Source organism: Stomoxys calcitrans, chromosome 1 (genome assembly GCF_963082655.1).
Source record: "Stomoxys calcitrans chromosome 1, idStoCalc2.1, whole genome shotgun sequence".
Taxonomy (NCBI): domain Eukaryota; kingdom Metazoa; phylum Arthropoda; class Insecta; order Diptera; family Muscidae; genus Stomoxys; species Stomoxys calcitrans.
In genome coordinates this window covers 237,906,950-237,929,184 of record NC_081552.1, presented here as the reverse complement: position 1 = coordinate 237,929,184, position 22,235 = coordinate 237,906,950, and the positions used below count along the sequence as shown (strand labels likewise).

The 22,235-nt window shown below is 41.1% G+C and overlaps 1 protein-coding gene across 1 annotated transcript in view; it reads right to left on the bottom strand.

Moving 5' to 3' along the window:
- The window catches only part of LOC106092331 (filaggrin), a 199,333-nt gene that overhangs the window by 72,698 nt on the left and 104,400 nt on the right, over positions 1-22,235 (bottom strand). The window lies entirely within an intron of this gene.

The following is a 22,235-nucleotide window of genomic DNA, read 5'->3' as shown; positions in this document are numbered from 1 at the left end:
GAGTGATCTTGAAGGGGAAACTGAACTTGAAATATCACATTCGGAGCGTACCAAGAAAGCTCACATATGTAGGGCAACATGTAGACGGGCAGTAGGTTCGAAATGGCGCCTAAATCCGAGGATAGTCCATTGGCTGTACAGGAGTGTGATAACACCAATTCTTACTTACGCCTTAGTAGTGCGACGGACTGCAGTGGAGAACAAGTAACTCAACAGGTTCAGAGAACATGTTGTCATAGCATAGGCGAAGTGATAAGAACCAACAACAACAACAACTTTGGTCGAAAAAACAACTACGAAATTTGTCAATTTTCCTGCAACAAATTAGCATAGGCGAAGTGATGAGAACCACGAGCACTTCAACTGGAAACTATTCTAGATATCCGAATCATTGACATACACACAGATAAAAATAATTTTGACTAACAACAACTTTGGTCGAAAAAACAACTACGAAATTTGTTAATTGTCCTGCAACAAATTAGCATAGGCGAAGTGATGAGAACCACGCGCACTACAACTGGAAACTATTCTAGATATCCGTATCATTGACATACACACAGATAACAAAATTTTTATAAACAACAACTTTGGTCGAAAAAACAACTACGAAATTTGTTAATTTTCCTGCAACAAATTAGCATAGGCGAAGTGATGAGAACCACGCGCACTACAACTGGAAACTATTCTAGATATCCGTATCATTGACATACACACAGATAAAAATAATTTTGACTAACAACAACTTTGGTCGAAAAAACGACTACGAAATTTGTTAATTTTCCTGCAACAAATTAGCATAGCCGAAGTGATGAGAACACCGCGCACTACAAATGTAAACTATTCTAGATATCCGAATCAATGACATACACACAGATAACAACAATTTTCATAAACAACAACTTTGGTCGAAAAAACAACTACAAAATTTGTTAATTTTCCTGCAACAAATTAGCATAGGCGAAGTTATGAGAACCACGCGCACTACAACTGGAAACTATTCTTGATATCCGAATCAATGACATACACACAGATAAAAATAATTTTGACTAACAACAACTTTGGTCGTAAAAACAACTACGAAATTTGTTAATTTTCCTGCAACAAATTAGCATAGGCGAAGTGATGAGAACACCGCGCACTACAACTGTATACTATTCTAGATATCCGAATCATTGACATACACACAGATAAAAATAATTTTGACTAACAACAACTTTGGTCGAAAAAACAACTACGAAATTTGTTAATTTTCCTGCAACAAATTATTATGAATCTCAACGACCCAAAGTACAAATTTGTTGTTGAAAGGCACTATTTGCACGCCAACATATAACAACAATATATCCATAAGCAATGCAAAAAAACCATATAACCAGCCAACGCATGTGCTTTGCTTCGGGTGGTGGTGTTTTTGTTTTCTTTGTCTAGCTCCCGCTGCTTTGTCGCATTCGTTTTACTGTTGCTTTCGGGGTTTTCTCTATCACTCTCTACTATTACCATTAAAAACTAATTTTAATCATTTTGTTGCCGCAGAATACTGAACTCATGATCCCATGTTTGCCCGCATCCTCTAGCCTACCGACATCATTTTCTTTATGATGAAATATATCAAGAAGTACTGAATGGTTATTGTCGTTGGGCCCCAAATTCTCACTTCCGACAACAAAAACAACATTTCCACTGTTTAATGTATTGGCGGAAGGGGAGAAGTGTGTTCGGACTTTGGAGAGCAGAGAAATGCAAGAGAAAGCGAGAGTGAGACTAGTTACATTGATAGACAACCACTCACAGAAAGATAATTTGGGTAGGAGAGACAAATTTATTCTAAACACAGTGGGGGAAACTCGAAAATTTCTAAAGGAAAATGAGGAGATTTTAATATTAAGCGCAGATAAAAGAGGAAAAACTGTGGCGATGAAAAAGAGAGAATATGACGCGAAAATGAGATACACCCTAGGGGACATCTGCACGTTTAGACGACTAAAAAGAGACCCAACATCAGGAATTCAAATCAAAAAAAAAAAAAAAAAAAAAAAAAAAAAAAAAAAAAACAAAATTGTGGACACCCTTTTTAATCGAAACATCATAAACACGACGATAAGAAACAAGTTATTAAGTAAAACTGCTAACGCTCCAAGGATGTATGGACTACCAAAAATCCATAAAACAGGCACCCCACTTAGGCCGATATGTTCCCCCAATAAATTACCCTATATACGGATTATCCAAATCCATCACAGAGATATTAAACACTGTTACGAAGGACTCAATGTACAACATAAAGGACGGAATAGAATTCAAAACGAGAATCAACGACCAAGAGATTAAAGACACGAAATTACTAGTCTCGTTTGATGTTGTGTCCTTGTTCCCCAGTGGTCCTGTCAATCTGGCAATAACGACAGTAAAGGAGAAATTATTCAAGAATATACAAAAATTCCAATGGATTTACTTATAGAGATGGTAAACTTATGTACAAAGGATTCCAGATACTTTATGTATGACGACAGGTTTTATGAACAGAAAATGGGCATGCCAATGGGGTCTCCATTATCGCCGATTGTAGCAGACATTATCATGGAGGAACTAGACAGACAATTGTATATGTAGATGACATATTTTGCATAATCGACAAGAATGAAGTAGAAAACACACTCCGAATAGTGAATTCAATCAATAAACAGATCCATTTTACAATGGAATGCGAAACAACTGGACACAATAGTCCATAGGAGAGGCAACAGATTGAAGCTCGATTGGTATCAAAAAAGCTTCGGGAAGACTCATTAACTTCTATTCAAAGCATCGAAGGAGGATAAAAATCAACACACTGCCACAAATTTTATCGATAGGATTTTCAAAATAAGCGACAAATCCTTCCACATCGAAAATGAGAAGAGAATTCGAAACATACTAGAGCAAAATGATTTCCCAAGAAAAATGGTAACGAATCTAATAAAACATGTGACGAATAAAAAGGACAAGGATACGAAGGAACTTGCACCAAGAATTTATTGGGTTGCCCAAAAAGTAATTGCGGATTTTTCATATAGTCGGCGTTGACAAATTTTTTTCACAGCTTGTGACTCTGTAATTGCATTCTTTCTTCTGTCAGTTATCAGCTGTTACTTTTAGCTTGCTTTACAAAAAAAAGTGTAAAAAAGTATATTTGATTAAAGTTCATTCTAAGTTTTATTAAAAATGCATTTACTTTCTTTTAAAAAATCCGCAATTACTTTTTGGGCAACCCAATATATCAGGCTTTTCGGTGAGATTTGGTAATTCCAGCATTTACAACAAAGACTCATACCAACTGGCACTAAAAAGCGGCAATACCGTCGACAACCTATTTGGCAAGACTAAAACCAGGATAAGGAAAGAAGAAAAATCGAATGTGGTATACAAGATAAGCTGCGATGGGGACAAGTCCAATATATGCCCAATGCGCCATTTATTGGCACTACAAAAACTAAACTGAAGACAAGAGTTTCCGCTCATAAATCCGATCCAACAGGCAAAGGATAAGCCTTTAGAACAGAAGATTGCACTTACAGCCCAATGTGCAACTCGAGGACATGTACCAAATTTCAAGGACGTCAAGATATTAGCCCAGGAACCTAACTACAAAAGAAGATACACATTAGAAATGCTGCACATAATTAACACCCCAACTGCCGAACGTATGAACTACAAAACGGATACAGACCACTATGCACCAATATATAGAAACTTAATACAAAAATATAAGCAATAGACAATAAGCTGCAGTCACTCTTGTGTGGTGTCAGAAATAAGTTCATTTGTTTTAAAATGTAATTCAATTTTAATCAAATTCATATTTTGTTTCTGTACTTTACTTAAATTGGCTATGACAGAATATTCCGTTGTATTGTGCTGTAACTATGCTATCGTCGTCATACACCTCATACAGCTCGTGGTTCATACGTCGCCTATATTCTCCGTTAACGCAAACTGGTTCATATATTTTACGAAGAATCTTTCTCTCAAATACTCCAAGCACTGCCTCATCTGCTTTCTCAAGTACCCATGCTTTAGAACCATATAAGGGGCACGGGTGTATCGAGAGTGTTTGCCAGTATTATTCTTCGCTTAATCTCAAAACTGGTGTCATTCGTTTCGGTAACGGCGGTGCCGAGGTAGATTAAGTTACTGACTGTCTCAAAGTTGTGGATCTCAATTTTCTCCATTTTCTTTATCTGCTCGGTTGTGCACGGCTTTTTGGGAGTTGAAACCATCCATTTCGTCCTATCTCCATTTACTGCCAGTAATGATGCTAGATACATTTTCTATTCAGTGGAGTGGTTGATTGTTATCCGGTAGCGTAGAGTTCCCTGCTAATATATCAGCCAACAGGTTAGCCTAATCAAACGGGTCAGTGAATGTTGGATCATCCTTAACAAGAGTTGGGATAGATGAAGAGCTGCCCTTAACCCTTTTTACAAAAGACCAAAACCTCTTACTTCCTCGTATAGAAGGAAGAACTTAGTACGTAGGCGCTGTACAGCGGTACATTATTAGAATGGGGTTATCACTATTGACCTAAAACTTCAAAATACTAAAACTTGAATTGGGCTGCATTCTATAACTGAAATGGCCCCCTTTTCCATAATGGAGTGTTTCTAAGAATATTGGCATTTGAGGAATTACAGAAAAAACAAAAATCATCCACATATTCCCCGGTTTAAATGGTTAGAATCTTTAACAATTTGATAAATTTAAAAAGAGTATTTTTAAAGAAATGTTTCACATTTTTGTATGCTCTCAAAAAAAAGCACTGAAGGGAGAAGAACATTAAAGCCTCCACCCAACAATGATACCCGACCCACCACATGAATGTTACTGCAAATATTTTTTAACTACTCTCAAGTATGCTGCAGACTTACAAGTAGTTTGACTGTTTGCGTGTTACGTATCGAAACCTTCCCCAAATGACTATGAAGTTGATGATGATGAAACCAAGCAAACAAACAAACTTAACAAGAGTCCTTGAAATGTATGCCAAATGCCAGTGATGTGAGCAAAATTCCTGTATAACGAAGAACAAAACAATGCCACAGCAACAGTGGCAAAATTAAAAATAAATGAAATTATCCTAAGATGAGAAATGTTTCTTATGCAAAGTTGCCCAGCCATCTCAAGGGGTGGCCAGACGTTAAGAGGAATGAAGACGCCCAAGACAAACTGGGCTCATGCACACAAGATAAGTTTTTCCCTTTATTTGATTTGCTTTACAGCAAACAAGCTATGTGCCTGCCTTAGGTGGAAGAAATGTCTTAAGAGGCCTTATTTGACGGTAAAGGGCCTTATGAGCATCTCTTATATAAAAATGAAATTGTTGCGCTTTGTTTGTTTGTTCCGTATAGACTCAAAACCCCGGTGAAAATAGGGTACTAAATTTTTGGATATCCGCTGGGGGGGGCGGGCCCTCCCCCCTACCCTAATTGTTAAAAACGCCAGATCTCTGAGATGCCTGCACCGATTTAAGCGAAACTGTATCGCATCCCACCTTACGGTACCCCAAAAACATGAAATTTGTAAAAAAAAAAATCGGGGTCAAATAATCGGGGGGGACGCCCCATCCCATAACCCACCCGAACGGACATGTTTACCGATTGGGACAATATGGGTATCAAATGAAAGCTATTTAAGAGTAGAGTACGAACTTGATATGTTAATTCCGCCAAAAGTGTCCGTGGGGTCCCCCACCGAATTTGGTATACAAATGTCACTCTTAATTTTCGGGGGGTCCCCCACCCACAAAAAAAGTCCCAAAAGGACACTTTAACTGCTTTGGGAAATATGGGTATCAAATGAAAGGTATTTAAGAGTAGAGTACGAATTTTGTACACAAATGTCACTCTTAAATTTCGGGGGTGAAAATAGGGTACTAAATTTTTGGATATCCGCTGGGGGGGGGGGGGGCGGGCCCTCCCCCTACCCTAATTGTTAAAAACGCCAAATCGCGGAGATGCATGCACCGATTTAAGCGAAATTGTATCGCATCCCACCTTACGGTATCCCAAAAACATGAAATTTAAAAAAAAAAGTCGGGGTCTAATAATCGGGGGGGGACGCCCCATCCCATAACCCACCCGAACGGACATGTTTACCGATTGGGACAATATGGGTATCAAATGAAAGCTAATTAAGAGTAGAGTACGAACTTGATATGAAAATTTCGCCAAAAGTGTCCGGGGGGTAGGGTCCCCCACCCCCCAAAAAAGCCCCAAGAGGACATTTTCACCGCTTTGGGCAATATGGGTATCAATTGAAAGGTTTTGAAGAGTAGAGGGCGAACTTGGAATTAAAATGTTACCCTAAGTGTCGGAGGCCCCCCACCCCACAAAAAAGCCCCAAGAGGACACCCCACAAAAAAGCCCCAAGAGGACACTTTAACCGCTTTGGGCAATATGGGTATCAAATGAAAGGTATTTAAGAGAAGAGTACGAATTTGGTATACAAATGTCACTCTTCATTTTCGAGGGGGAGGGGGTCCCCCACCTTCAAAAAAGCCCCAAGAGGACACTTTAACCGCTTTGGGCAATATGTGTATCACCTGAAAGGTATTTAAGAGTAGAATACAAATCTGACATAAAAATTTATTTTTTGGTATATGAGGGCCCTCCCCACCACCCTAAACTCCCCAGCAGGACAAATTTACCGATTGGGACAATATGAATATCAAATGAAAGCTATTTAAAGGTACAGCTCAATGCTGATTTGAAAAAGTATTCCTTGGTGTCTGAGGCATCGCCCCACCCTCTAAAACGCCTCACCGGGTCAAATTTACCAACTGGGACACTATGGGTATCAAACGAAAGATATTTGGAAGCTGAATACACATCTGTTTGGTCCAAGGTGTCTAGGGGGCCCTCCCCCCAATCCAAAAAACCCCCAAAACGGAATAAATGTCCAACGTCACAAAATCTGTATCAAATAAAAGGTCTTTGGGACTTGACTACGATTTGACTACAATTTGAACAGAGTCTGGGACCCTGCCCAACCACTAAATACCCTTCAATAGGACGTATAGTTCGATCGGGATAATAGGTCAATTAAAAGAAAGATCTATGACAGTATATTTCGAATCCACTGTTGGTATAAGGATTCAAGTATCTGGGTCGTGTCCTACCATTCCGCAGGACAGTAGAACGCGGCAATAAAAGACTCAAATATATTGTCATTTGGTTTATAGCGTGGGGGGGACCCTCTCCTGTCAATGATGTAGGATGACCGAGAATATATTGTATTCAAATGAAAGGACGTGTCAGAAGTTTTTTGGGAGTGGAGTATGAATCTGCTGCCCACTTTCGGGGCAAAGAGTTTGGATACTTCAATCCACTACCAAATCCAAGAGAATGAAGTAGATCTAACATCCAAACTTTACCAACCAACACATTCATCCAATCCTTAGACCAGTATCGGGTGGACCGGGTCTTTGAGAGGCTGAATAAACCATATGCTAAGAAACAAGTGGATAAATTGCGGGTTCCATGACGTAAAAATAAGGGAGCAAACGCCAGAGGGGGACATTTTATTGTCACTCTGTTGGGTGACCACCATTAAACCCCTAGTAGGGATGCTGACTGAGTAGGGATTTGAACCCACCTGCTATGCAGACGATGTTATAATACTTCTTAGGGGTAAGGATCCGAACCAGCTATGCAAGAAGTTTCGAAAGGGTCTTGCATATGGCATATGACTGGGCTATACCCAAAGAAAACAGAAATATGCCTGTTCACGAGGAAGACGAAGGTGGGCCAATTTGAAGCACCACGTTTCCTCAACAAAACAACAAATACTTAGAAGTGATCTTGGATAGGAAACTAAATTGGAAGTGTCACATTCAGAAGCGTAGAAGGCTCACAGAACGTAGAAAGCCCCCAGATGTTCGACACTATGTAGACGGGCCGTAGGCTCGAAATGGGGCCTGAATCCGATGATAGTCCACTGGCTCTACAGAAGCCTGATTAGGCCAATACTTACTTAGGCCTCAGTAGTTTCGTGGACTGCTAAGGAGAAAGAGTGCAACGTTAGAACCATACAACAAGTTCAGAGTACATTTTGCCTTGGTATAGGCGGAGCGATGAGGACCACTCACATTAGACCACAGGAGACTATTCTGGATATCCGGCCCATTGACATACAGACCCAATGTGAGCCAGCCACTGCGGCTATGAGACTTAAGGCGATGGGAGAATGGATTGAGGGTGGTAGCAGCTCATACCATAGCCCATTGACATACAGACCCAATGTGAGCCAGCCACTGCGGCTATGAGACTTAAGGCGATAGGAGGATGGATTGAGGGTAGTAGCAGCTCATACCATAGCGGTATAATCGAGGCGACGATAGGAAATCTGGAAGGAAGGGAATAGGTTTCCGAACGGATACCTGAGACGACGCTTGAGTTCGAGTGCGAGACACTGCTGCCAGCGGCTAAGATTTGGACTGAGGTAACCCTAATAATACACGGATGGATCGAAGCTAGGGGACAGAGTGGGCCTGGCGGTCTACACTGAGAACCCAGGGACTGACATCTGTTTTAGGCTGCCTGACCATAATACGGTCATGCAGGCGGAGATACGGAAGATCAGGGAATGCGTGATGTGAGGTGATACTACCGTGTGGACGCCGAGTGTGAACATCTTTATGGACAAGTAAGGGCAATAACAACCAGGAGGGTGAGGTCACGAGCACTCTTGCAGTGTAAGAAGGAGATAAACGCCTTCTCAGAGGATGGCACAATCCGCATCGTTTTGGGTGCCGGGCCGTAGCAGACAAAGGGGAATCAAATGGGAGACGATTTGGCAGTGAAGGCCAGAGAACTGCCGTCAAAAAACTTGGTTAACCCGCAGCCCTTCGGGTCGAACAACCTAAGCGAAAATCCTATGGGGTGTTCCGGATCATGAGAGGACGAGGCTATTACTGAAAGGAAGTAAGAAGGAGGTTAGTATAGCTTTTGGTGTCATAACGAGACACGTGGGACTACGAGCTCACTAAGGCAAAATGGCTGAGGCAAGTGATAACATGCGTAGGGCATGTGGGGTAGATGAGAGCATTCCTATGACATTGCCCGGATTTCGCGGCTAACAAACAACGGTACTTAGGTGGGGATACGATACCAAAGATGAACCAACTTAGGGGAGTGAAAACAGTTAATGTTTTTGTAAGTAGCACAAAATTTCTTTTTTGAGGTTACTTTTTAGTTTTTAGAGTGCACAAGAAGCCGATTACTGGCTTAGGTGTACGTCCATAGTGCCATGGGGCGGATTAATATCAAATCAAATCAAACATCTTGGTAAGGGCAAGAAAGACAAATCTTGCCCTATACACCTGCAAGAGAGCCTGGGCAAATGTTGGGGGTTTCTGCCACGTGTAATGCGCTGCCTAAATACTGCAGTTGTCAGAACTATAATGCTATATGGTGTTATGGTCTGGTGGACGGCATTTCAAAAGTCCATCTGCTGTTTAATACTCAGCCGGATCCAAAGGATGGATCTAAGCATTGAGTTTTATGATACACCTAATGACTCTGGACATTGTGGCTAGACAAATGGCTGCGACTGTGAGGCTAATGGAACTCTATCCTTGGTCATGCGGCGCCTGCGAACACTACGTTTTCCTTCATATAATGCCCGATGTTTAAGACAGTGTGGATTACCGATTGCCTGAGCCGGTTTTTGATTAAAAGTACTGTAACTTTATTTCTCATAGAAGCGATTAGAACTACGACTTTCCTGGAAGTAGAAAATACATAGACTTCGGATAGTTCTAAACCGGACGACCAGATGGGCTTTGGTGTGTACTATGAAGAACTAGGACTAGTTATATCAAAAATGTTATTTTGCCACTGATAGGTATGGCAAGCGGAGATTCTTGCAGTTAAAGATGTGGTGGAATGGCTTGGATATAATGCCCCAGGGACGATTGCCATAGATATCTTCTCAGAAAGCCAGGCAGCCATTAAATCTCTGGGCAATAAATTTCTGAATTCAAAAAGCTCAAATTCATCTGTTCTGGGTGATTGCGTACAGAGATATCCCAAGGAATTGTAGAGCAGAGGATCATGCTCGACTACACACCTACCTTACCACATTGCAAGGAACCTGGAATCTGTGGGTATGGCTTTAGCGATGTGTAAGCTAAGTCTTCAGTATCAGGCCCGAAGGGCAACGAACGACAAATAGTCACATCGTGGAGGTTGTGAACGCTCTAAAGTTATCTAGACTTGAAGAAGTCTAGCGGTCTGTTGTCGCTGGCTAGTACAGATGACGGAAAACATGCTAACAGAATGAAGGTTTCAGGTACACCCAGAGAAAAGTTGATACCAAACGTGCTCATTTAAGTACCATACGGAATAGATACGGAAAGCAACACCATATGGTACAAAACCAATACCGGATGGTATTAATGAAACATCAAATGATTAGTACAGGTTGGTACTAGCCTTATTACCGAGTTAGTATTGGTTTTAATACTAATCTGTTATTGGTTTTAGCACCAGACCGTTAATGGTTTTAGTACCATACCGTTATTGATTATTCCATTACCTAATAAACAAAAAAAAAAACAAATAAAAAAATAGTAGTCTAATTTTATTTCGATTATTTATGTTAATAATCACAAAAACTAATGTTACACCGCGACCAACCTTAAATCTTTGTAACAAAACTCCTTAACACTTCCGGCGCGATGATAAGAATACAAATGTGACGCCCTCGATTCTTAATAGCCTCTTTTGTCTGGTATTGAATTAATACCAAATGGTATTAAAAATTTTCCCAATAATAATACCATGCGGTATTGGCAAAGTATCGTCATTTTTCTATTAGTATAACGAATTCTGCAAAAGCTGTGAGCACGTTTAAGAAGAAGAGACTATAGAACATTTGCTGTGTGTGTGTCTCCCGCACTGGCAGGCAAAATAAGTGTTGGTCTGTGATCGGCTACCTGCTTGATGACTTGACTTCAGCTGGTATTCCATCAAGGCAGGGACTACGTGCCGCCTTCCTAACTCATATATCGTTCTCTAAGAACATCTGCTGTGTGTGTGCCCCGCACTGGCAGGCAAAATGAGTTCCACTTTAGGTCCCATTTCTTTGAGATTTTGTCTTATTTAGTGGATGTGAACATTCTCAAGTTATTGGGCTTTTTCTGGATGGTTCGTTCTATGGTAGAAACTAGAAGTAATTTTTCCTCTCCTATTGCTGTAATATCAGATTGAATGAAAACGTCCAAATAAATCCGCTTCGTTAACCTAACCTCCTTTAACCAAGCAGCGGTTGAACATTCTTACGAAAATTTTGGTCTGTGATCAGCTACCTGCTTGATGACTTCAGCCGGTATGCCATCAAGGCAGGGACTATGGGCCGCCTTCTTAACTCTACGATCGTTGTTATCTCTTTATTCTTCTCACTTTTCGTTTTGGCTACTTTTTATTACAGCAGCGTTTTGTTCATCCAAGCCCTCGAAATCATGCTAAGGATTGATTGCATCCGATCTCTATGATGAAACATTTGGCGCGTTCTCCGACAGTTAGGCTTAAAGGCATGTTCACATGCCACTAGCGTATCGTAGACTTGCACACATTCTCTCTTGCTGCAGGCCACACTCCACTCTGTCATATTCTCTATGCTTTCTTCGGACGCAAGGTTCATATCTGGTATAGCGTCATCGCAACCAGGTCCACTTAAGTTGGCTACGTTCCCACCGCTTACAATGAATAATTCAGCTATTACGGCCAAATCTACTTAGACCTCCTCCTCCTCCTCCTGAGACCAAGAAAGGCATTCTGCAAGGGCCTTACATTAGAAGACATCTCAAAATTCCGCCACAGTGCTTTCATTACCATACCAATGTAGAGCTAAGTGAGTGAATACAAAGATGATATAATGTAAAAAATTTCCACCTTTATACCCTCCATCCCAACAAAGAAGGGAGGTATGAAAACAAGACTCTATAGTTGTATAATTACATTATGCTTACGTTTGTTTTCTATTCCCAAGGGGTACAGCATCTTTCAAAAGAATCGATTACATTGCATTGAAGCAAACGAAGGCCATGATGGCAGATGGAGAAGGCTTGGGGAAGGTGTAAAGGTATAAAATCAATACCAAGTCATTTCATATCTAAAGAATTTTTATTTCATGATTTGCCACAAGCAAAAAAAATATTAAGTTTTGCATGAAGACTTGATGTAGTTACAATCCAATGGATATCTTGAATTACTTTGGAGCGTTACAGCAACATTTCATTACATAGGGAGACAAGCAGCATGAAAGAATTATTCAAAGAAATATGAAATTACATTCAAAAACCCAGGGGAATGTTGGCAATCACGGTGTAAGCTGTTGGGAAAAGCGAAAGGTAAAATTTGCAATCAATCACGAAAAGGAAACCAGGGAATGGTGAGTTTTGTTGTCCGAAATGAACAGTTCAACAAAAGATGTTATGGTAAATCCAAGAAATAGTTATACTCGTGAAAAGTTATCAAACTGAAGCTTTGCAAAAGTAAGCATTCATGCTTAACTACGGTAAGATGACAAGTAAGAGAGTGCTAAGCTTGGCCGGGCCGAATCTTATATAAACTCCACCATGGATCGCATATGTCGAGTTCTCGGCGCGGTATCTCTTTTTAGGCAGATAAAAAACAATGAATAAGAACTGTTATGCTGTTGGAGCTATATCAAGTTATTGCCAAAAGGTGCAGATTCAGACCGCGTGTCATGCATTGGGTATATACTGCAGGGGTCAGACCTATTATGCTATATGGTGTTGTGGTCTGGTGGACGGCGCTTCAAAAATCCACCTACTGCTCAATACTTGAACAGATCCAAAGGATGGTTTGCTTGTGCATCACAGCCGCACTGAGGACGACACCATCTGATGCAATGAATTTTGTGCTACATCTTATGCCTCTGGACATTGCAGCGAACACTGCCACACATGATCATGTGGCGGCTACGGACACTGTTATCCTTAATATTGTGTAAATCTGAACCAATCTGGGCCAAATTGAAGAAGGATGTCGAAGGGTCTAACACAACTCGCTGTCCCAAAATTCAGCAAAATCGGATAATAAATTGACCTAAGACACTAAACCGGAGGATTAGTCTGTATGGGGGCTTTATCCAAATCTAAACCAATCTAGGCCAAATTGTAGAAGGATGTCGAAGGGTCTAATACAACTCGCTGTCCCAAATTTCAGCGAAATCGGATAATAAATTAACCTTAAAATCGGCGGATTAGTCTATATGGGGGTTATATCCAAATCTGGACCGATCTGGGCCAAATTGACGAAGGATGTCGAAGAGCCTAACATAACTCACTGTTCCAAATATCAGCAAAATCGGTAATTAAATGTGGCTTTTATGGGCCTAAGACCCTAAATCGGCAGATCGGTCTATATGGGGGCTATATGAAGATATAGTCTGATGTAGCCCATTTTCGAACTTAACCTGCTTATGGACAGAAAGAGAGTCTGTACAAAGTTTCAGCTCAATATCTCCATTTTTAAGGCTGTAGCGTGATTTCAACAGACAGACAGACTGGCAGACGGACGGACATGGCTAGATCGTCTTAAATCTGTGGGTATGCCTCTAGCAACATTTAAGCTAAGTTTTCAGCACCAGGCCCGAAGAGCAACGAATGATAGATGGTCACAAAGATGGGGCTGTGAGCATTCCAAAACTATGTGGCCTCATCTAGACTTCAAGAGGTCTACTGCTTTGCTGTCATTGGCTAGAACAGGCGTCTCAATCATTGTGTCCGTCATGACAGGTCACTGTCTAATCGGAAATCATGCTGACATACTGAAGGTTGCCAGCAACGACTTTTGCAGAAGCTGTAGGGACACCGAGCAAGAAGAGACTATAGAACACCTTCTGTGTGTATGTCCGGCACTAGCAGTTAAAAGGAGTTCCACTTTAGGTTATCATTTTTTTAAAAACTTGTCTGATTTGGCGGATGTGAACATTCGCAAGTTATTTTGCTTTTTAAAGAGAACTGGATGGTTTAACGGTAGGAACTAGAAGGCATCTTCCATCTTCTGTTTCTGTGGTATCACAATGAACGGAAACGTCTAAGTGAGTCTGATGGCATACTACCACTTAAACCTAACCTGTATAAAGTTATAGTCCGATTTGGACTATTAATGAATGAAATGAATAAAAATAATGAAGTTAATGAAAATAATGAAATGAATGAAAATAAATGAAATGAGTAAAATGAGTTAAATGAATGAAATAAATGAAAATGAATGAAATGAATGAAAGGAATGAAACGAATGAAATGAGTAAAATGAATGAAATGAATGAAATGAAAGAAATGAATGAAATGAATGTAATGAATTAAATGAATTAAATGAATGAAATGATTGAAATAAATGAAATGAATGAAATGAATGAAATGAATGAAATGAATGAAATGAATGAAATGAATGAAATGAATGAAATGAATGAAATGAATGAAATGAATGAAATGAATGAAATGAATGAAATGAATGAAATGAATGAAATGAATGAAATGAATGAAATGAATGAAATGAATGAAATGAATGAAATGAATGAAATGAATGAAATGAATGAAAGGAATGAAATGTATGAAATGAATGAAATGAATGAAATGAATGAAATGAATGAAATGAGTGAAATGAATGAAATGTATGAAATGAATGAAATGAAATAAATGAAATAAATGAATGAAATGAATGAAATGAATGAAATGAATGAAATGTATGAAATGAATGAAATGAATAAAATGTATGAAATGTATGAAATGAATGAAATGAATGAAATGAATGAAATGAATGAAATGAATGAAATGAATGAAATGAATGAAATGAATGAAATGAATGAAATGAATGAAATGAATGAATATATGAAATGAATGAAATGAATGAAAGGAATGAAATGAATGAAATGAATAAAATGAATGAAAATTAATGAAATGAATGAAATGGATGAAATGGATGAAATGAATGAAATGAATGAAATGAATGAAATGAATGAAATGAATGAAATAAATGAAATGAATGAAATGAATGAAATGAATGAAATGAATGAAATGAATGAAATGAATGAAATGAATGAAATGAATGAAATGAATGAAATGAATGAAATGAATGAAATGAATGAAATGAATGAAATGAATGACATGAATGACATGAATGAAATGAATGAAATGAATGAAATAAATGAAATGAATGAAATGAATGAAATGAATGAAATGAATGAAATGAATGAAATTAATGAAATGAATGAAATGAATGAAATGAATGAAGTGAAGGAAATGAATGAATCAATCAATCAATGAATCAAGAAGCAAAATGGGGAGATCGGTTTATATGGGAGTTGTATTAAGCTATAGATCGATTCAGACCATATTGGACACATATATTGAAGAGCATGGGAGAAGCCGTTGTACAAAATTGCTGCCAAATCGGATGAGAATTGCGCCCTCTAGAAGCTCAAGAAGTCAAGACCCTAGATCGCTTTATATGTCAGCTATATTAAAACATGGACGGATTTTGTCCATTTGCAATCCCAACCGCCCTACACTAACAAAAAGTATTTGTGCAAAATTTCAAGCGCATGGCTTCACTTCTTCTAAAGCATGCTTTCGACAGACGGACGGACGGACAGACGGTTGGACGGACAGACAGACGGACGCATATTTCGAGGTATGGTATTAAAATTTGAGTCTAAGTACCCATCGGGCCGCCCCAACGCTAAAACTGACCCAAAAAGACATATTAGACGTTCGCTTCAATATGGGGCTCAAATGAAAGGTATTCGGGAGTAGATTTCGAATCTGGCATACAAAAGCAGATCAAAGTATAGGGGGTCACGCCACCCCTCAAAAAACGCCATTAGACCCATTATGACCCATATGATACTTGGCTGAACCGATTTTCTTAAAATTTTCATAGATTGTGTACGTTTGTCTGGAAGGAAACATAGACTATATAAATTTTAGATATCGGGTGGAGGCGGACCCTCCCCCTTACCTCAAAAACACCACCCATATCCGAAAGTGGTCCGATGGGCACAATAAGGATACCAAATGAAAGGTATTGGAGACCAGAAAACGAGAGCACAAGTATAAAGAGTATGGTTAATTAATTGAAGGTAGTGGGTATCCAAAGTTCCGTACGGCCGAACTTAACACATTTTTACTTGTTTTTTATTCAAATAAACTTATGGCACTTAACTTTTGCTTTTTTTCTTTCCTTTCATTTCATTTTCATGGCCTACTTGTAAATTGTCATATCAATATCATTTCCGTTTAAAACATTTACAATATCATTCATGGCGTGTAGTGCTAGCATCCACTTAAGTTTTCCTCTTAGTCTTTCAATGGTCATTTAAAGTGTTTACTGTGAAAAAGTTTTTTAAGCCACATTGATGTGATTATGAAAAAAGTTTCACAATATGCCTTGAATTTGACTTTAGTTTTAAGAAGTTAAAGTCCTTACATAGTTTTTTTTTTGTCTTCTTAAGAAAAAACACCAGGAACTCGAAAGCACTTGAAAAGAAGTTTCATTTTCATGTTGCCAACAAACCATTTTGCGGACCACAATGTAGGTTAAGCAGCTACTTTAGCATCTTAAGAGAAGTGTAAAAGCCTTGATGAAGACAATTTTCGTTTTCAACGAAGAGGCATAAATGATGGTAAAGACTTGATTTTAGTGAAAAAGCAAGTAAAAGCGACAAAGTTCGACCAGGCCGAATCTTATGTACCCTCCACCATGGATCGCATTTGTCTCTTACAAGGCATAATGGAGAAGAATTGCTATGTAATTGGAGTTATCACAGGCCATGGACCGATTCACATCGTACCTGGTTTGAATATTGGAGACCATACAGGAAGTCATTGTGCAAAATTTGAGCCAAATCAGATAAGAATTGCGCCCTTTAAGGGCTCAGGAAGTACAATCGGGAGATTGATTTGTATGGGACTTATATCAGGTTATGAACCGATTTCGACCAAGCTTAGCACAGCTGTTGGAAGTCATAGCAAAAGATCTCGTTCAAAACTTCTACCAAATCGGATAAGCATTGCGACTTCTAGAGGATTAAGAAGTCAACATCCGAGATCGATTATGAAGTGATTTGAACCAGACGTGGCACAGTTGTTGGAAGTCATAACAAAAGATCTCGTTCAAAACTTCAGCCAAATGGAATAAAAATTGCGCCGTCTAGAGGTTCAAGTCAAGATCAAAGATCGGATTACATGGCAGCCATCTCAAAACCTACACCAATAGGAAGTATTTTTGCAATGCTTTATTCCTTCGAAAGTTAGCGTGCTTTCGACAGACAGATATGCCCCCATTTTATGGAGGAGGGTATCAAAAGCAGAACTGACTTTGGTTGACTTTGGACTTTAATCTTTCAAACAGTACACTCGATAGTATCTTGCATGTGATGGGGAGGAGACTTATTCCTCTGTAGTTGGCACATTCCATCTTCTCTCCTTTCTTGTGCACGGGACATAGTAAGCTGAGGTACCATACATCGGATATGCGTTCTTCTAGCCAGAATGCACAGACAAGCTGATGCATACGCTTTAGAAAGTTCAGCCGGCAACCCGTCGGTCCCTGCTGCCTTGTTGTTCTTCAGTTGGGTTAATGTTCTTTGGATCTCATTTTAACTAAAAGATAAGCATTCTATACCATCATCAGGAAATAGTTCTGCGATATCCTATTCGTCGTATACTAGCAGCTAGGAAAAATGTTCTTTCCATATCCCAAGTCCACTGTCAGCATCAGTTACCACAGGTTTGTCTTTGTCTAAACAGGAGGATGTCCTGAACCAAAGCCATTGGTTTGATGTTTTGGAAAAAATTTCAAACTTCATTCTGATTCCTGTACATCTCAATTCGCTTATACTCACGTCTTTTCATTTCCTTCCTCTTCTTGCGGAAGAGACGTTTCCCCTCTCTTCTTTTCTTCCGGTACCTCCACTTCATCTGGCACATAGGCATGCAGACCATAGTCTTAGCTTCAGTAGCATTTTGACACTCTTAGTCGTACAATGCGTTCTTTGGGGGAGACTTCTGGTATCCGAATAGTACGGAATTCGCGACATTTTTTATGATGTGAGCAATGGATGTGAGCAATGGATGTGCCAAAGCTGGCAGTGGCTGGGTGATGTAGTCGGAGACCTGGAACAGTACTCCAACCACCGAGATGGATTGCACAACTACAGTGCAGACGTGGTGAGTAGAGTGAATTAAGAGTGCTTTATAGCCTCATATTACATATTAGGGTGTGCCCATTCGTCTCCCAGTGTCTAGGGTAAACAGAGTGTCCTCTTCCCTCTTGGCTTTGTGATCAGAGGTCAAGCGTTGGAATCAAGGCAGACATCGGAAGGCCAAAGCTAGAAATGTCGGTGAGTATAATGGAAAAGTGTTGAGTGACATAGACAAAGTGTAACAACAAAAGCGACTGACTGTGTTCGTGAATCCGTGGTAATAACCCTTGCACAGTGGGAAAAAATCGAGAAAAACTAGTAAAAAATGTGACGTGTGAGAACGGAAATGAGATTTCTCTTTGAAATTTGGAGTGGTTTCAGCTGAGCGAGATCGTGTCGTCATATAATAATAGGGTGTACCTCCTTGGTAATCTCTTGCCACCGCACCTGAAACCCCCCTTTTATTAACGGAGTGTCTTCTCTCGCCGGGCCGTATAATAGGGTGTACCTCACTGCTACTCTCTTGCCACCGCGACCGAAACCCGCGATTTATCAGCGGAGTGCCATCTCTCGCCTCCTCGTGCCGTCACCTAGTGAACACGAACAGTTTTGTTTATTAGGGTGTGCCTACTAGCCGCCAAACCGCGTATTTTGCAGTATAATAGGGTGTTCCTCCTTGCCACCGTGCCCGAAACTCCCATTTTATCAACGGAGTGCCCTCTCTCGCCTCCTGATGCCTTCACCCAGTGAATTCAAACAGTGCTATGTACTACGGTGTGCCTAATAGACGTCGAACCGCGTATTTTGTCGTATAATAGATTGTACCTCCTTGTCACCGCGCCCAAACCACGGAGTGCCCGCTCTCTAGCCATTCCCGAACAGTGTCGTGCATTAAGGTGTGCCTCCTGGGCACCAACCGCGTATCGCAACGTATATTCGGATGTGACTTCATTTGTTTACCGTGACCAGATATCTCGCTACGCAATGCTGTGATTTTCCGCATCTGTGCACCGTGAACACCGGTAACGCGAACAGTGCCATGTACTAGGGAGTGCCTTCTAGCCACCAGTTCGTGCCTAACCCAGTATTGGGGTGTGCCTCCTAGCCACCAATCCCCGTGACCTACCGAGAATTAGGGTGTGCCCCCTTGTCACCTACTGCATGCCGAACACCAGTGCCTTACCGTGTATGTAGGATGTAGGACGCGCCCGATCGCAAACCGACCCACCGAACACCACCAGGCTCATGCTCCCGAAACACCCCCTAACCTTCTAGCTTTAAGACTCCATCAAGCAAAGCTAATCTATAAAATTGAATTTGTGTTTGCATGTTTTTCGGTTTGCTTGTTTGCTCCGTATAAAACGGCTGAACCGATTACCTTGAAATTTTCACAGATTGTGTAGGATGGTCTGAAAGGAAACATAGGCTACATAATTTTTTGATATCGGGAGGGGGGCGGACCATCCCCCTTACCACAAAAGTACTACCCAAAAATAAAAGTGGACCGATCGGGATTGTATGGGATTCAAATGAAAGGCATTCAAGAGCAGAATACGAATTTCATAATAAAAGTTGGGTCCAAGTACCTGGGGGCCCCAGCCCTAAAACCTCTTAAAATAGGTTTTTTGGACGGTCATGGCAATATGGGACTCAAATGAAAGGTATTCGGGAGTAGATTGCGAATATGGTCAGGAAGGAGAAATAGGCTTTATAGTTTGTTGATTTCGGAAGGGGGTGGACCCTCCCCCTTTACCCTAAAACATCACCCACAATCAAAAGTGGACCGATCGGGACAATACGGGTATCAAATGAGAGGTATTCAGGAGTAGAGAACGAATTTCATATTAAAAATTGGGTCCAAGTAACTGGGGGGCCGCCCCAACCCCAAAACCCTTAAAATAGGTTTTTTTTGACCTTCATGACAATATTGGACTCAAATGAAAGGTATTCGGGAGTAGATTGCGAATATAGTCAGGATGTAGGAATTGGCTTTATAGTTTTGTTGATTTCTGAAGGGGGTGGACCCTCCCCCTTTACCCTAAAACATCACCCACAATCAAAAGTGGACCGATCGGGACAATATGGGTATCAAATGATAGGTATTCAGGAGTAGAGAACGAATTTCATATTAAAAATTGGATCCAAATAAACGGGGGGCCGCCCCAAACCCAAACCCCCCTAAAATAGGTTTTTGGACCTTCAAGACAATATTGTACTCAAATGAAAGGTATTCGGGAGTAGATTGCGAATATAGCCAGGATGTAGGAATAGGCTTTATAGTTTTGTTGATTTCAGAAGGGGGTGGACCCTCCCCCTTTACCCTAAAACATCACCCACAATCAAAAGTGGACCGATCGGGACAATATGGATATCAAATGAAAGGTATTCAGGAGTAGAGAAGGAATTTCATATTAAAAATTGGGCTCCAGTAACTGGGGGGCCGCCCCAACCCCAAAACCCCCTAAAATAGGTTTTTTGGACCTTCATGACAATATTGGACTCAAAGGAAAGGTATTCGGGAGTAGATTGCGAATATAGCCAGGATGTAGGAATAGGCTTTATAGTTTTGTTGATTTCAGAAGGGGATGGACCCTCCCCCTTTACCATAAAACACCACCCAAAATCAAAAGTGGACTGATCGGGACAATATGGATATCAAATGAAAGGTATTGGAAAATAGAATACGAATATGGTTAAATTAAAATTTGGGTCTAAGTTTCCATCGGGCCGCCCCAACCCCAAAACTCTCCCAAACACACATATTGGACGATCATTTCAATATGGAGCTCAAATGAAAGGTATTCGGAAGTTTATTACGAATCTGGCATACAAAATCAGATCGAAGTGTAGGGGGTCACTCTGTAACGACAGGTTTCCCCTCGTGTGCTGGGGTATAACTCGCGGGGAAGGGTCCGTCACAGAAATTTATATTTGCCGAGACTAGAGTAGAGAACACGGAGTCAGGTTTTGGTTTTACAAATCTGTTTATTTAACTCAGGAAAAGTTCCTTAACGATTTAAACACTAAGGCCGAGACCTGGGATGGTTCTCTGTTGTGCCGAGCTAGGGGTACTTCGACGGTGGCTGCGCTCGTGAGACCTGGTACGGTTCTCTGGTGTGGGAACCCGGGTGTACTTCGATGGTGGCCGCGTCTGGGAGGCCTGGTACGGTTCTCGGTTGTATGAGACCTGGCCCGGTTCTCAGCTGTACGAATCCTGGTATGGTTCCCGGTTGTATGAGACCTGGTACGGTTCTCAGCTGTGAGCCCGGATGTCCCTGGACAGGGGCGTAAGAGGACTATGGCAACCCGCTCTGAGGGAGGGGTCCTGCTGGCGTGGACGATCGCAGTGCGAGATGGGTGAAGACCTGGACCGGTTCTTGCACCCTGGTGAGTGGCTTGGCGTGGGGTCCGCGAAGTGGGATCGTGGGACCGTCCGTCTTTCGTCAGTTATGTCCCTACCGTGCGGTGTCGGTCGGGGTCTATCGCTAACGCGGCGTACCCAATGTGGCGCAAAACAAACTGCCCACGGACGTTCGCGGTGTCGGCGGGAAACACGAGGCTAAAACGGTGCAGTGGCCACGAAAGTTCACTGGTTGCGGGAAAGTTTAACGAAGCGGTTACGTTGCAGTGACCACGAGAGTTCACTGTCTACGGGTCTCAGACAGCAAAGATTAACGAAGCATTTACGTTGCAGTGTCCACGAGAGTTCACTGTTTGCGGGAAGGTCTAACGAAGCGTCTACGGTGCAGGGACCACGAAAGTTCACTGGTTGCGGGGCTCAGACGGCAAAGATTAACGAAGCATTTACGTTGCAGTGACCACGAAAGTTCACTGTTTGCGGGAAGGTCTAACGAAGCGTCTACGGTGCAGGGACCACGAAAGTTCACTGGTTGCGGGGCTCAGACGGCAAAGATTAACGAAGCATTTACGTTGCAGTGACCACGAAAGTTCACTGTTTGCGGGAAGGTCTAACGAAGCGTCTACGGTGCAGTGACCACGAAAGTTCACTGTTTGCGGGG